This window comes from Camponotus floridanus, unplaced genomic scaffold (assembly GCF_003227725.1).
Source record: "Camponotus floridanus strain SB8 unplaced genomic scaffold, Cflo_v7.5 scaffold82, whole genome shotgun sequence".
NCBI classification, from domain to species: Eukaryota; Metazoa; Arthropoda; class Insecta; order Hymenoptera; family Formicidae; genus Camponotus; species Camponotus floridanus.
Genome location: NW_020229852.1, coordinates 167,567 through 185,662, shown reverse-complemented (window position 1 = coordinate 185,662; position 18,096 = coordinate 167,567). Strand labels below are relative to the sequence as shown.

Here is an 18,096-nt window from a genome sequence, read left to right as displayed (position 1 = left end):
TTTTGTACATAAAAGCATTAAAGTAAAATAATCGAAAAATAAATATTTTACTAGATATTTTATGATAAATTAAGAAATGATTTCAATCCTCATAAAGTACTCAATGAAGAAATACTTTATTATAGTGATTTGGAAAGATCTTGAGATAAGCTACAAGAATAGGTAATAAAAAATTGGAGGTTCCATTTAAAAAAATGGAGATGACATTGAAATCTCTGAAGCGCCTCCACCTACAAAAAAATTATTAGTAGCATATTACGGCCCTCTTGGTTCCTGTACAACTTTTATAAGTACAAAATTTTTGTATCTCTAAAAATAACGGAGATATTCCAGATAGATAGAATTATTGGTACACTCTGTATATACATATACACATATATATATATATATATATATATATATATATATATATATGTATATGTATATACAGAGTGTACCAATAATTCTATCTATCTGGAATATCTCCGTTATTTTTAGAGATACAAAAATTTTGTATTTATATTTATATGTATATATATATATATATATATATACAGGGTCTACCAAAAGTGTGGAAACCCCTAAATATCTCGGAAAATATACGTTTTACAGAAAAGTGTTTCCAACAAAAGTTGTAGGGTTTAGGAAGATCTATATACTGATTCTATCAGTTTGACCTTGGATGGCGTCGTCAAGGTCAGGTCAAGGTCACATTGACTTTTTTAAATGACACCCCCTACATTTGATTGCATATTCTTATAGCTTAATTCAAGAGCTTTCCAAAACACTATAATAATGTTCATTTTTATTAAGTACTTTGCGAGTTATGAGGGTTGAATGATAGAGTAGCGCCGGTATTAACATTATCCAAGGTGTACTACATGGAGGTTACTCGCTCGGATTTGCATCTGTTGTGTGTGTGATCCAGCTAACTAAGGCAAGATCGATTCCTCAACATATCCTCATATTTCGCTGAAGTCAAATTGCCAAAAAATTGCTCCATAAAACGTGTATGAAACGTCTCGTTAGTTCCTTCATTTACCGCTATGTGACGCACTACATGCAGTCTAACTCGCATTTAAAATTCAACTAAGAATGTATAAAGCTATCAAAGAACGAGCACCTTCTAACTTCAGCTTTGAGCAAGCAGAAATTAATTGTTATCGTCCAAATACAACGTACGATTAATTAAAATTAAACGTTTTAAAAATGGCTGGCGACTTGTCGGAACGTGAAAGAATCACTATCCTCATGATGCGTGGATGGGGTGATAACGAAAGATCGTTCTCTGATGTCGTTCGATTATTTAATGACACGTATCCGAACCGTCGAATTAATAAGTCCACTGTGTTAAAAACAATAGAACGTTTTAGACAAACTGGTAGCGTAAGAAATCGCTCTAAGTCAGGAAGACCATTGTCTGCAACCAACGAAGAAAAACAACTTGATGTTCTGCAGACATTTATTGAAGATCCCAATTCTAGTGTTCAGAGAGTCGCTCAAACTCACGATATTGCTCCCATGTCGGTTTGGAGAATTTTAAAGAAGAACAAGTTCCATCCATATAAATTGCAATACGTTCAAGAATTGCAAAACGGAGATGAGGAGCGTCGTATACATTTCTGTGAAAGAATGATGGCACTAATAGATGTCCGGCCCATCTTCCCTTATCAAATTGTTTTCACAGACGAGGCAACTTTTACCTTAACGGGAGAAGTTAATAATCAAAATTTTCGTTTCTGGTCAGATGAGAATCCGAATTGGGTGCGGGAAACTCACACACAACATCCACAAAAAATAAATGTATGGTGCGGAATAATAGATGGCTATTTAATAGGGCCGTTTTTTTTTGAAGAATATTTGAACGCTCAAAGGTATGAGAGATTACTTGTTGATCAAATAATTCCAGCCATACAGAATACTTTTCCAAATAATTTCCAAGAAATATGGTTTCAGCATGATGGAGCTCCTGCTCATTTTGGTGCAGGACCACGTCGTATTTTAAATGAGACTTTTCCGCTACGGTGGATAGGAAGAAGGAACGGAAATGAGGGAGGAGAGGATTGGCCACCTCGGTCACCAGATCTAACTCCTCTTGATTATTATCTATGGGGATATCTGAAGAGTAAGGTTTACAGAACAAAACCTAAAACCATTCACGAATTGATACAGCGAATAAGGGATGAAATGGCTTTGATACCTTTTGAAACGAATCGTAAAGTCATTTCTACATTCTACCAAAGATTAGCATATTGTCAGGAAGTAAATGGCAGCCACTTTCAGCATTTACTTTAACACATTGAAACACATTTGCAATCGTTTGGTGCAACCTAACCTGATCTCTGTATACACGCACCGCACGCACGCACACGCACACATTTCGAACAATTATTATGATAAATGAGCATCCACAAATTTATTTACTGTTTACTATGTCGATTGCTTTCCAGGTCTTTAAATGCTCGATTGTAATTTGGTTGGGTCTTTGCTTTTGCTGACTGGATCCACGACCGATCTTGCCTTAGTTAGCTGGATCACACACACAACAGATGCAAATCCGAGCGAGTAACCTCCATGTAGTACACCTTGGATAATGTTAATACCGGCGCTACTCTATCATTCAACCCTCATAACTCGCAAAGTACTTAATAAAAATGAACATTATTATAGTGTTTTGGAAAGCTCTTGAATTAAGCTATAAGAATATGCAATCAAATGTAGGGGGTGTCATTTAAAAAAGTCAATGTGACCTTGACCTGACCTTGACGACGCCATCCAAGGTCAAACTGATAGAATCAGTATATAGATCTTCTTAAACCCTACAACTTTTGTTGGAAACACTTTTCTGTAAAACGTATATTTTCCGAGATATTTAGGGGTTTCCACACTTTTGGTAGACCCTGTATATATATATATATATATATACAGGGTGTATCCTAAAAAGCTCCCACTAAGCAAATAGCGTTATTCCTAATTAAAAACCGAATCGAAAAGTCCTGAACCATTTTTTTTCATAATGCTTAATAAAACAGTAATTAATGAGTAAAGTCGCGCCAATAAAAAGATAAACTTCCTCGTTATCAACATATTAAGTTTTGGATAAGCAAAAAAATAAACTGTTTTGTGTTAATTTTTAAACAATTCATGTTTTTAGAAATCTTTTTAATACTTAAATCTGGTTAATTATTTAATGAATCTTGGAAAAAAATGGTTCAGGAGCTTTTTAAAATACACCCTATATATATATATATATATATATATATATATATATATATATGTATATATTGTTACGCCCGCGGCGAGGACTTCGATTAATATCGAAGACGCGCGCGAAGAGATCGGTCGCCCGCGAGTCGCGCAAAATGAATAGACACTTTTAAAAGGAACTTGGAACTCTTTAATGCACAATACCACAACACAGAACACTACAAACGGTAACACAGAACGTAATGCACAATATTAGCAATTCGGCTCGGCTCGATACACAAACGCGTCCGCGCAGCTTGATAGCTGGAACCGAACTCAAATGACAAACGCTGCTGTCAACAACCTCTTGACAACGCGCTTCTTCTCGTTAATCAGCGCCGTTCCGATGAACACGGACATCAGGACCGTAACACTTGCCCCCTCCTTATTAAATTGTCGTCTCGACAATTAAAGGCAGGAGGATTTTTCAAAATTTTCACGAATTGTCGAGCTCCGTTGTGTCTTCTTGTCCTACTCTGAGCTGCTGCTGCAAATTACCGGACGGCACATTTCCTCTTGAGCTCTGTTGTGTCCTCTTGTCCTACTCTGAGCTGCTGCTGCAGATTACCGGACGACACATTTCCATTTTCTCAATCGACTTTCCTAGAGCTTTCCCTGACGAATGGAATTCCCGCTGCATTTTCTCGTTCTACCCTGCGCTGCTGCCACAGGTTACCGGACAATGCATCCTCTTGGGTTCCATCGAAACTCAGGAACATAACCCGATGCGGGGTCTTCGGACGAGAGGGGGGTAACCACCGTGGACCCAACATCCATGAAGGATTCCTCAAGTCCCTGCCTCGGCATTCGCCTTACGGCCCACGGGAAAACCATGGCTCAAAAACCGTGGGCGAGGCAGAACTTCAAGAAAATTTTCTTTTTTCTTTCTCTTTTCCAGAGGTTGTCAAATCCTTTTCTTTTTCAGAGGTTGTCAAATCCTTAGATATTATCTTGCCTTTAAAAGAAAAACAAGAAGGCAGCAGTATTTGTAATTAATAAAATCAAATTAACAGTGGTAATTATTTACAAAAGTTCGGGCTCCGAAATTTCCTCAATTAAAAACCTGCCTATGATAGAAAGGAGCTAATCTATCAGCATGAACTACCTTTTGTCTATGTCTATTAGATTTTCGAATTGCAAAAACTACATCATTGAGTTTCTTCACTATTCGATAAGGACCCTCCCAGTTACTTTGTAATTTAGGAGTCCTTTCAAACGATCTTCGGGGATTGAAGAACCAAACATCCTGACCTACTTCGAAGAGAATTTGTCTAGCTTTACGATCATAACGAACTTTGGACCGCAAAGATTGTAAATTTATGCGTTGTCTAGCATATTCGTGGATATTCTGCATTTTTTCCTTTAAACTTCGGATATAACTCCCAATCGAAACCCTCCTATCTTCCTGGGGGGGACTTCCTCGCAGTATATCCAAAGGTAAAGTTAAGTCATGGGCGAAATACATTTCCGCAGGGGAAACACCTGTGGCCTCATGTTTTGAAGATCGATGAGCCAATAAAAACATAGGAATCCAACTATCCCAATCTTTTTGATTCTCTGAAACAAATTTAGCTAGATAGTTTAAAATCGTCTGATGATGACGTTCAACTTGTCCATTAGACTGTGGGTGTAAAGCAGTAGTTCTAGTTTTCTAATCCCTAACTGGCGTGTCACCTCCTGACAAATCTTTGATTCAAAGTTTTTACACTGATCGGTATGTATCTCCGAAGGAACTCCATGACGGGAAACTATCTGACTCACAAAAGCCTTCGCTACCGTATTAGCTTTAATATTCTTTAATGGAAGAGCCTCAACCCATTTCGTGAAACAATCGACCGTAACCAACAAGTATCGATTTCCATTTGAAGTAGTAGGAAGAGGACCGAGAATATCCATTTGGACCCTTTCAAACGGAGCCCCTACATTATATACTTGCATTGGAGATTTTCCCTTCTCCGAAAGACCCTTTTTTGCTACACAAATTTCACAAGAACGGCACCAGTCCTCCACATCATGTTTGCACGTAGCCCAATAGAAACGTTTCCGAATCTTATCTAATGTTTTATTCACTCCAAAATGTCCGCCTGTAGCAGAATCGTGGGCAAGTTCTAGTATTCGACTGATGCAACTCCTGGGAACAATAATCTGAAGAATGGAAGATTTCAAATTCCGAGACTCCCATCTCTTGAAAAGAACACCATTTTCTAAAATTAAGGAATCCCAATACGACCAGTAAACTTTTGCCGAAACATCCTGCAAAGAAATTTCCTCGTGAAGGGGACGTCTTCCTGATTCCTTAGCTCGAAGAAATAATGAAATTACAGGGTCTTCTAATTGTTTTCTACGCCAATCCTCCAAGTTTTCCTCCTCCAAGACTATACGGGCCACTGAATTTTCTTTAAACTCAGCTTTAGCACAGTAAGCACAGCTCTTTTCTGCACAAGGTCGTCTCGACAATCCATCAGCATTTTGATGCAGACGACCCTTTCGATGAATTATCTCAAACTCAAACTGTTGTAATCTTTCGAGCCACCGGGCTAATTGACCCTCCAGATCTTTAAAAGACATTAACCAGCGAAGAGAAATATGATCTGTACGAATCAGAAACTTCCTTCCATATAAATAATGATAAAAAGATTTGAGCGATTCCACAATGGCCAAAAGTTCTCGACGGGTCACACAGTAATTCTTCTCAGCTTTACTAAGGACTCGGCTATAATACGCAATCACCTTCTCCGAGCCGTCCTGAATCTGAGGATAAAACTGCTCCGATTCCATGATTCGAAGCATCAGTATCTAGAATGAACTCTCCAAGCTGAGTGGGAAAAAAAAGGATCGGTGAAGAGATCAATTTACTCTTCAACTCCTGGAATGCTTCCTGACACGCCTGAGTCCATTCAAATTTATATTGATTTTCAGTAAGCAAAAACAGGGGTTTTGCTATCAAAGAAAAACCTTTTACGAATTTTCTATAGTAGGAACAAAATCCCAGAAAACTACGGACTTGCCTTTTATTCTGAGGAATAGGCCAATTTTCTACCGCCGAAATTTTCTCGGGGTCCGTAGCAACACCTTGTCCAGAAACAACATGTCCCAAATACTTCACTTTCCTACCAAAGAGGGAACACTTTTTAGGATTGATTCTCAGGCCCGCTGAACGGAAGCGAAGAAAAACCTCTCTTAAGTTTGATAGCATCTCTTCAAAAGTTTTACTGAAAACAATAATATCGTCCAGATAGACTAAACAAATTTTACACAAGATGTTCTACAACACCTTTTCCATTAAACGCTCAAAGGTCGCTGGAGCATTACATAAACCGAAAGGCATTACCTTGAATTGCCATAATCCGTTTCCTACGGAAAACGCTGTCTTTTCTCTATCCAAAGGATGAATTTTCACCTGCCAGTATCCACTTTTCAGGTCTAAGGTCGAAAACCAAGAATTTCCAGACAACTGATCCAAAATATCCTCAATACGTGGAAGGAGATAGGAATCTTTGATGGTAACAGCATTCAACTTCCGAAAATCCACACAAAATCTCAATGATCCATCCTTTTTCTTTACAAGGACAGGAGATGTCCATGGGCTTTGCGACTCTTCAATGACATCCTGAGATTTCATTTCCCGAATTATACGATTAACCTCCTCTTTGAGATGTAAAGGGATCCTGCGAGGAGCCTGTTTGATGGGATTAGAATCTTTTAGTTTAATAACATGTTCTAAAATTTCACAATTTCCTGAAGTTCCTCCAAAAATATATCTTGGAATTCCCTCAGGAATTCAGCAAAAAGATCCTTTTGGAAAGAATTTAGGTCTCTAGAATTCTCTTCAAATAAAGTTTTCAAAGAACACGGGACATCTGAAATGATTCGTTTACAGGGGAACTCAAGGGCCTTTTCAGGATTACCAAAAAAAGGATCGAAAATTTTTTCCAAATTCAGCATTTGAAGGAAATCAGCTCCCAATATACAATCGTCAGAAATATTTGCAACAAGCATCGGAACATCTAAAGAAAACTCCCCTAATTTAACTTGGACAATGACTTTAAAAAGAATCGAAACAACTTCTCCCGTCGGGTATCTAATAAAGCTTTCCCTAACCTCGTACCGCCGTCCTGGCACTTTAACCAGGTTTTTATTCAAAACTGAAATATCGGAGCCCGTGTCAATTTTAAAATTACAGCTATTATGATCAACCGAACTCTTGTAACAAAACAAAAACGAATCTTCTCTTATCCTACCTAAATTAAAATATTTTTTATTTGGGGCATTCATTTCCCCAGTCGAACCCGCCCCGGAAAGCTCGACTAATTCTTGTTTTCCTCATATGACGGGCATTCTGATCGGAAGTGCCCCTCAGCGCCACAGTGCCAACACTCCTTTTTTGACTCAAAGCTGTTCTTCCGAAATTTATTATTCTTATTCTCTAACCTCCCTTTACCGTTTTCGTTTGTTTTCGCCTCCCCAGTCTTTTGTCCGCCGAATTTGTTATTAAATCTGTTATTAAATTTATTATTAAATTTATTAAATTTGTTTTTGGGAAAGCTATTTTCTTGGATGACTTTCACAGCCATCGCTCTTTCTACCGCGACTTTTAAGGAAGAAATATTCTCTAACTGTAGAGTTCTCTTCAGAAAGCCGTCCGTCAACGCGGCTATAAATTGAGCGCAAGCAATTTTATCCCTGACCTCGTGGGAGCATTCGGGGTAAGCGAGTCGAGATAGTCTTTCTAGATCCGCGCCCAGGGTAGCCAAATCCTCCGAAATTTTCTGTCTTCTATTAGTGAACTGGGAATAAAAAGACTGAGCCAGATGCCCCTCCCCGAAACGTAATTCCAATTTTGATTTCAAATCCTCGTATCCCAAATTCCCGATTTCGAAAATCCCATCTAAAACCGAACGCGCTTTATCCCTTAAACAAGCTGCCAAGGCTACAGTCTTGTGAGAATCGCTCCATCCGTTGGCACGCGCAATCAACTCGAATTGAGTAAGAAATTCGCGCAAGGAAGCACTTCCGTCGTAATTATCGGGTTTAAGTTTGAAACCGAGCTCGAGTGAATGTAAGTCCGCGTCGCGCGCTCTAATATTGGAAGGACTTAGCTGTGGAGCTGATGGTTGACGCTCTCGCTGAAGGCTCTCCTCCAAACGACGGAGCTCGCCGTCCTTTTCCCGGAGCTGCGCCTCGAATTCAGCGCGCATCTGCCCACGCTCCTCTCGCAGCTCGCGGATCTCCCGCATCGCAGCCTGGAGCGTGGTCGCATCTAACGACGGTCTTGAAGAAGGAAGCGGGGTCGCCGCACGGATCCTTTTGCGCGTAGAGACGCCCGTCGCTGGTTCTTGCAACTCGAAATTGGTAGCCATCTCTCCGTCCTTTTTGGCACAAAACGTTGCTCGGAAGGAATTACCGCGAAGTCCGTTCTATCCCGGACGAGCCCCCAAAATGTTACGCCCGCGGCGAGGACTTCGATTAATATCGAAGACGCGCGCGAAGAGATCGGCCGCCCGCGAGTCGCGCGAAATGAATAGACACTTTTAAAAGGAACTTGGAACTCTTTAATGTACAACACCACAACACAGAACACTACAAACGGTAACACAGAACGTAATGCACAATATTAGCAATTCGGCTCGGCTCGATACACAAACGCGTCCGCGCAGCTTGACAGCTGGAACCGAACTCAAATGACAGACGCTGCTGTCAACAACCTCTTGACAACGCGCTTCTTCTCGTTAATCGGCGCCGTCCCGATGAACACGGACATCAGGGCCGTAACACTATATATATATATATATATATATATATGTTCCACGTTGAATAATGAAATTTTTTTATATTAACTTGGAAGTTCATGCTAAATGTTATAGAATGCCTTTTTGGAATTCTACATCAATAGATGATAGTGACAATCACGAAGAAGATCATTCGTTTTGATATGTTGTCGATGCTATTGTACATAACGAAAAAGTGTAAAATATATCTTTGCGACAATCTTTGAAAATCTTTGTCTTTAAAGGATTGATTTTCTTTTTTGCATGAACCTTTAAGCATTTTTTATATTTTATTCTTTTATTTGCTTTCTCATTGTTAGTCTATTTTTTCTTCTTTTTTTCAACACAAATGATTGTTAATTTAGAGAGTACGATATCATAATCTTTTTTGCATCACTCTTTTCTTTTTATTATTGTTTACTTTTGGTACTTCTATACACATAATGTATATTTCCATCACACACATAATATGCATGTTTACAACAGGACAATTTTCTTAATAGTCTATTTTGAGTTATGTGCTGTTTAAATATTTTTAATAATTTGAGTACAGCTTGATTTTAATATATATTATTAAAATGTTAACATTTAAATAATACTTTTTTATTTTTTTCCTTATTTTTTTCTTACTTTTTTATTTTTATTATTTTTTTCCTATTTTTTTCTTATTTTCTTTTTTATTTTTATTATTTTTTTTTCTTAATTTACATTTGATGCTTGTGAGAAAAAGTTAAAATATGATGCAATGCATGTTTTTTTTATTTTTAAAGATGATACATATCGAATTTTATTTCTGTGTTTAAATAGATTTAATAACTATTTAATTAAATATTATATTTATTGTGTATATCATATTAAGGCTCCGGAGTAGTCACCGCGGCCATCTTGAAATCGTGACGTCATAAGCGAAAAAGGACACCCAGATTTATATTGCGACTGACATCTAAATAAAAACATATTTGAATGAAATAAGACTACCAATCTCTTCAGCACACCTGTAAAAATGGACGGATACTAATCCTTTCCTTTGACAATTTATAAATAGCCGTAAATTGAGTCCAAAATGAAGCCTTGAAAATGCGAAAAAACACGCGATTTGACAGCTGTCGAAAGGAGAGAAAAATGTTACTTTCTAAAGTTTGTTCCTTATACAGCTTAGTATCCGTCCATTTTTACAAGTTTTCTTAATACATTGCACACCACAACACTAGCACAAAGCAAATAATTATGAAATGGGACGCAACGTAAATTGGGCTGTCATTTCTCGCTTACGGCCATTTTTCTCGCTTAAGGCCATTTTTCACGCCTTATAGTTTACTGATTTATAGCAGTGAAACGCTGCATGAGAATTTTGACATGTAGGTAACGTGTGGGTAATATGTCGATACCATGTAGGTAACGTAGAAATATTTAGACATAATGACCCTTGAAAAATGGCAAGCAAGAGAAATAGGAATAGGGAAGAATATAGGAAAGAGAGGAAAGATATTATTTATTATAATAAAAAAAATTAATATTCAAATCTTCATGTCATATATTATTTTATTATTATTATTTTTTAATACATATATATTATCATTCTTATATTATTAATTATTATATATATTTTTTTTTAATTTTTTTATATTATATTATTTTATTTTATATTTTTTATATTATTTTTATATTTTATTTTTTTATATTTCTCAACAATAATTAAAAATGAAAACTGGCCCAGATCCAGAGCCAGATCCTCGTCCTCTCCATCCTCCTCTTCCTCCTCTCCATCCTCCTCTTCCTCCTCTCCAGCTTCCACCTCTCCATCCTCCTCTCCAGTCTCCTGTACCGTCTCTTCTCCAGTTTCCTCTCCATCCTCCTCTCCATCCTCCTCTCTTCGCTCTTGTTGAATAATAACTAATGAACACAGAAAACGTAGCAATTAAACAATTAAATTAAATGTACAAAATAGAAATAATTTTAAAACTTTTTATATATATTTAAAAATACATACTTTTTATTTCTCTCCTTTAATGTAGTTCCTCCTCTTTTCTTCTCTTTTCTTTCATTTTCTTCGTCAGTTGCTTCTTCTTCTACACTCATCTCACTTTTGTCCTTTCTTCTTTCTTCTTTTCTTAAATCTTTTTCCAATCTGCAAATTCAATCATGTCGTTTATTAAATGTTTTATTTACAAGACTTTAATTTAAAGAATACTCTAACAAAAAAAAGAAAATAATCTAAAAAGAAAACAATACATGTTATATATATATATATATATATATATATATATATATATATATTGTATATATATATATATATTTATATAACATGTATTGTTTTCTTTTTAGATTCTTTTATATATATACACACACACATATACAGTGTTGTGCAAGGTATTTTATTTTCAGCACTGAGGTACAGGTATAGGTACTCTGGAAAAAATGTACCGAGACAGAGGTATTTCATAATATGAAATATCTCTACCTCGGTACATTTTTTGCAGAGTACCTGTATCTGTACGTCGATACATTTTTTCCAGAGTACCTGTACCTCCCTAGTAGCAGAATGACGTCAAATGACGTCTTAATACCGTCTTAATGACGTCATAGACGTCTTTAAGACGTCTTTAGATGTCATCTTGCTACCTAGGCTGTACGTAGGTACTGAAAATAAAGTACCTTGCACAACACTGCACATATATATATGTATATACAGGGTGACCCATTTTAACTTAGGCAGCCAAATAACTCGAAAAATAAGCACACTACGAAAAAATGGTTAGAATCAAAATTTCGTCATTTCGAGGGGGACGTACAATGACGTTAAAATCAGCCCCCCCACCCCTCCCCCTGGGCGGTGAGGGGGGGCAAGTTTGAAATCTTAAATGGGAACCCCTATTTTTCATTGCATATTCTTGTAGCTTATCTCGAGAGCTTTCCAAAACACTATAATTAAGTACCTTTTTATTAAGTACTTTTTGAGTTATAAGGCTTGAAATAATTTCTTAATTTTACATAAACCATAAAATATCTAGTAAACCATTCATTTTTCGATTATCTTACCTTCATACTTTTATGTACAAAATAATGAGAGGAATCAATTGGTGTAAAGAAAACATACAGTTGTTTTTAAGAAAAAATATGGAATTGTTAATTGCAAATTACATATTTTTTCTCGCGAAAAAATTTTTAAGACATATACACATATGCCAAGTTATAGATTCTCTTGGTTTGAGACTTCTATAACACCCCCTTTCGCGAACAATTAATGTTCGAAATAATTTACGCATTGCCATCCGCGTTTTGTAGGCTCTTAGTGCTCTTTACTTAATTATCATGTTGTTAAATACATAGAGCCGTATTATTTACCAATTTATTTAGAACTACACGTCGAGCTGAAATGATCGTGTTCTCATTATTTCCACAGATTAATAAAAACGGACAGGAGAAGTGTCGGTGTGGGGCTGAATAGCTCAGTGATAAGAGCAGTCGCCCGGCAAGCGAAAGACTCGGGTTCGATTCCCGATTCAGCGACTTCGCCCCAATATTTTTCCTGTCTACATCTCTCCAGGGGGGTAAAAGGGGGTGTTATAGAAGTCTCAAACCAGAGAAGAGGGTGTTATAGAAGTCTCAAAGAGAATCTATAACTTGGCATATGTGTATATGTCTTAAAAATTTTTTCGCGAACAATTAATGTTCGAAATAATTTACGCATTGCCATCCGCGTTTTGTAGGCTCTTAGTGCTCTTTACTTAATTATCATGTTGTTAAATACATAGAGCCGTATTATTTACCAATTTATTTAAAAATATTCATGTAATTAAAAATTCTCCGATTCATATTGTATTTGGTATCATTTTAATCGCAAAAGTCTCATTAAAATTATTTTCCAACTTGCGATAAAATGCGCAATAAAAAAATTTATTTTTTATAACAAGATGACATATAATACGAAAATTGTAGTATTATATAAGATATATAATTATTATTAATTACATATATATTATTATTATATATATATAATATAAGATATATAATATTATATTTATTATAAGCTTCGATGCTCGCGTATATATATATATATATATATATATATATATATATATATATATACGCGATCATATATATATATATATATATATATATATATATATATATTTATATTTATTTCCCTTCGTATGCTTTACGATTCGATTTTCGAGCCGCGTCGTCATTTAGATATCACTAATATGACCACTAATGAAGATTTATCGGGAAAATAAATATAAGAAAGTTTTTTTTTGTTTAAAATTTTTAATGTTAATTTATTTAATAACTATATATTATCATCATTTCTCTGTCATTAGGTGCTTTCCTTTTACATCAAAACTCAAATAAATATCACTTCTGTTTTTCTTCAACATTAATGTTAAAGAAAGACGGAAGTGAGATTTATCTGAGTTTTGATATAAATGGAAAGCACCTATTATTATAAAATAACTGTAGAACGACTTACCATATGATCACTGGTAAGTCGTTGCATATAGTTCTTATTCCTACCGCACTCTCAACCTATGTCGCCACCGTCAACTCAGAGTTTCACGATGAGTACTCCGGAGCCTTAAATCGACATATTTTTTTTGTCACAAACAGATGAAGGAACGTCCAAAGCGCACCGTTGCTTCCTGCTATCGAACCACTTCCTCGGATGAATCACCGAAACACAGGAAGATCCCATCAAAAACCGTCACATCTGAAGACATTGACGAGGGCATCAGTCATCTAAGAATTTTTGAGAATTCAGATAATTGTACCGATATGGATGAGAATAATTTTAATACTAATGTTTATACACAATCACACAAACATACAGACACATATTTCTACACATAGGTAATCACAAACAAACATTCAAGCTTATACATCGATTATAACACATTTAACATCACATCCACACACAGCTATCAACATTCAACCTTATATATCTACTGTAGCATCTTCATCATGTTCACACACATTTATTCACGCCATCGATACATACATTATCCGCACAATCTTCTATGGTCAGTCATACAGATAATACATATCAGTTTCAAAGTCAAAAACGTGGCCGGTACGGAAAAGTTCCCAGATAAATAAGTATCAGGTGGCTCGTGCTGAAATCCCATACAAGAAACGAATTACAATCGGTAAATTTATATAAATATTTATAAGAATAATGATTCTTAAATAAATATATTCATTCGCGTTATATATTATGTATTATATATTATATATTATGTATTATATATTATATATTATATATTATATTATATTATATTATATTATATATTATATTATATATTATATATTATATATTATATTATGTATTATATATTATATATTATATCGCGTTATATTTACATGTAAACGTTATTCGTTCGCAAGAAAAATTAAGCAGCATTGATGTCGAGCTTAAATAAATAAATCAAATGTATTGTATCTATTAACATGTGATCTCTATAATATGCTTCTATTATACTTTATTTACAGAAGAATGATTGGGTTGCTGCAAAATCTCTTGAGATGCATGCAAAGTAATAATGATCGCAATTCCGTGCCACGTAAACCTCTTGTTTGCTCATATCCGTAGTCGAGATAGATGCGTTTCAAACTATCGATGATAACGATTATTGTAAGTAAAATATAAAATAGATATAAAAATTTTCTATCATGAAATATCCGTTAATATCATTTTTCAACATTTTGCTTAGGTAGATTTTTCAAATATCGGCGGGTTTTATTTGAAGAAAGCAATAAATTTGTATCTAAAAGAAAGATTACAAAATTCGATAATGCCATCATTTACTTGGTTGGAAGACGCGAAGAAAATCAACGGCTATTGTATAATACTCGCTTTAATTGCAATTTATGGTATGAGCTTTATTTTGCAGCATTATTTAACATTAATATTGGGTCCATTCAGGAGCATTGAGCACTCAATAAGTAACGAACAATTGTTCGTGATTGATCTACAAACAAAATCTGAAAGAATATCCCTAACAGCACACGTAGATACTGAGAATGTTCGAAGAATATCGCAAAAGTACAATGCATATATTCTCAGAACATTCGAGATACATACTATGATATATTAAGTATATACTAAGAATGCTCTAATGTCCGCCTATTTTGGTTAATAGTAAATACTGACAATGAGAATATCTTGCAGTATAATTCATATATGTAATATAAATACTTTTGATAAATGCCGTAAACGCACACACTATTTCTCATTTTAATTTCAAATAATCTTTTTAATATTCTGAATCCCAATCAAGAATCCAGAACAACTAAATTACTAAACAAATTTTAAATTAAGTCAGCTTATTATAAATTAAACTGACTAAAAAGAAAAAAGAAGAAACTTTAGAACTCATGTTAAATACCAGTCCTTTATGTCCATTTCACCAAAATTAAACTACGAGTTTGGTAGCGCGCGTAGCGGCAAAATGAGGAAACACATGCAATATTATAGAATATCCGGAAAATATATGAGAAAGAATATACTAATACGCGAGATATTCAAAGTATATTCTGAGAATATATGAAAAATAATATACAACAAGAGATGTTATGGGATTATTCTCAATATATTATATCTGTAATGTATATTTACAGTATAAGTATAGAATATTCGAATGATATCATGTGCTGTTAGGGATGCTAATTGACGAACCGCTACTCACTAAGCGATCGTGTTTCTAAGGGTCATTGCAGAATACGTTGAAAATGTCCCGTTGCCAGTTGCCAACCCAAACAGCACCAAGTCAACTGTTAGTTGACTGTCAATCGGCAGAAAAAGTCAGTGAATGCTAATGATAGTGATGAAACGAATAAAATATTTAAGTGATTTCTTTATACTTATTTCTCTCTATAAAAATAAGAGATGTTCGAAAAAAGTACAATAAACAAACAAAAATAATGACAAATGAGAGAAGAAATGAAATTGAAACCGATTCTAGTGGATAATAATGTTATGATAACATTTTTTTTAAATGTTATTAATAAAGATGTATTAAGGCTCCAGAGTAGTCACCGCGGCCATCTTGAAATCGTGACGTCATAAGCGAGAAAGGACACCCAGATTTATATTGCGACTGACATCTAAATAAAAACATATTTGAATGAAATAAGACTACCAATCTCTTCAGCACACCTGTAAAAATGGACGGATACTAATCCTTTCCCTTGACTTTATAAATAGCCGTAAATTGAGTCCAAAATGAAGCCTTGAAAATGCGAAAAAACACGCGATTTGACAACTGTCGAAAGGAGAGGAAAATGTTACTTTCTAAAGTTTGTTCCTTATACAGCTTAGTATCCGTCCATTTTTACAAGTTTTCTTAATACATTGCACACCACAACACTAGCACAAAGCAAATAATTATGAAATGGGACGCAACGTAAATTGGGCTGTCATTTCTCGCTTACGAGGCCATTTTTCACGCCTTATAGTTCACCGATTTATAACAGTGAGGCGCTGCATGAGAATTTTGACATGTAGGTAACGTGTGGGTAATATGTCGATACCATGTAGGTAATGTAGAAATATTTAGATGTAGACATAATAATAATGACCCTTGAAAAATGGCAAGCAAAAGAAATAGGAATAGGGAAAAATATAGGAAAGAGAGGAAAGATATTATTTATTATAATAAAAAAAATTAATATTCAAAACTTCTGTTATATATTATTTTATTAATATTATTATTTTACATATATATTATTATTTATTATATATTTTTTTTTAATTTTTTTATATTATTATATTATTTTATTTTATATTTTTTATATTATTTTTATATTATATTTTTTTATAGTTTTTATATTTTTTTATAGTTTTCAATGATAATTAAAAATGAAAACTGACCCAGAGCCAGATTCTCGTCCTCTCCATCCTCCTCTTCCTCCTCTCCATCCTCCTCTTCCTCCTCTCTATCTTCCACCTCTCCATCCTCCTCTCCAGTCTCCTATATCGTCTCTTCTCCAGTTTCCTCTCCATCCTCCTCTCCATCCTCCTCTCTTCACTCTTGTTGAATAATATCTAATGAACACAGAAAACGTAGCAATTAAACAATTAAATTAAATGTACAAAATAGAAATAATTTTAAAACTTTTTATATATATTTAAAAATACATACTTTTTATTTCTTTCCTTTAATATAGTTCCTCCTCTTTTCTTCTTCTTTTCCTTCTCTTTTCTTTCATTTTCTTCGTCGTTTGCTTCTTCTTCTACACTCATCTCACTTTCTCTGTCCTTATCCTTTCTTCTTTCTTCTTTTCTTAAATCTTTTTCCAATCTGCAAATTCAATCATGTCATTTATTAAATGTTTTATTTACAGGACTTTAATTTAAAGAATACTCTAACAAAAAAAGAAAATAATCTAAAAAGAAAACAATACATGTTATATATATATATATATATATATATATATATATATATATATTTATATAACATGTATTGTTTTCTGTTTAGATTCTTTTATATATATATACACACACACATATACAGTGTTGTGCAAGGTATTTTATTTTCAGCACTGAGGTACAGGTACAGGTACAGGTACTCTGGAAAAAATGTACCGAGGCAGAGGTATTTCATAATATGAAATATCTCTACCTTAGTACATTTTTTGCAGAGTATCTGTATCTGTACGTCGATACATTTTTTCCAGAGTACCTGTACCTCCCTAGTAGCAGAATGACGTCAAATGACGTCTTAATACCGTCTTAATGACATCATAGACATCTTTAGACGTCATCTTGCTACCTGGGCTGTATGTAGGTACTGAAAATAAAGTACCTTACACAACACTGCACATAATATATGTATGTATATATATATATATATATATATATATATATATATATATAATAACACACAAACCTTTTTTTTCTTAACTCTTGTTCCTTCTCTTCCTTTTTCTTTCTCTCTCTTCTCTCTTCCTCTTTCCTTCTCTCAACTTCATTCCTTTTTCTATCTTCCTCATCTTTCTTCATCCTTTTGTCATTCTTCATCCTCTCTGTTTCTTTTCCCATCATTTATCTTTTCGGCTGGATCTATTTATATAATAAATAAAATTAATGTATAAATATTATATATAC

The 18,096-nt window shown here is 34.5% G+C and overlaps 1 long non-coding RNA gene across 1 annotated transcript; it reads right to left on the bottom strand.

Moving 5' to 3' along the window:
• Nucleotides 1-11,094: 11,094 nt before the first annotated feature.
• LOC112639677 lies at nucleotides 11,095-17,028 on the bottom strand. Its single transcript, XR_003123631.1, has 3 exons — nucleotides 16,861-17,028; nucleotides 13,465-14,104; nucleotides 11,095-11,121 (listed from the first exon to the last, which is right to left on the bottom strand). It is a non-coding gene; the product is annotated as an uncharacterized LOC112639677 (long non-coding RNA).
• Nucleotides 17,029-18,096: the final 1,068 nt, after the last annotated feature.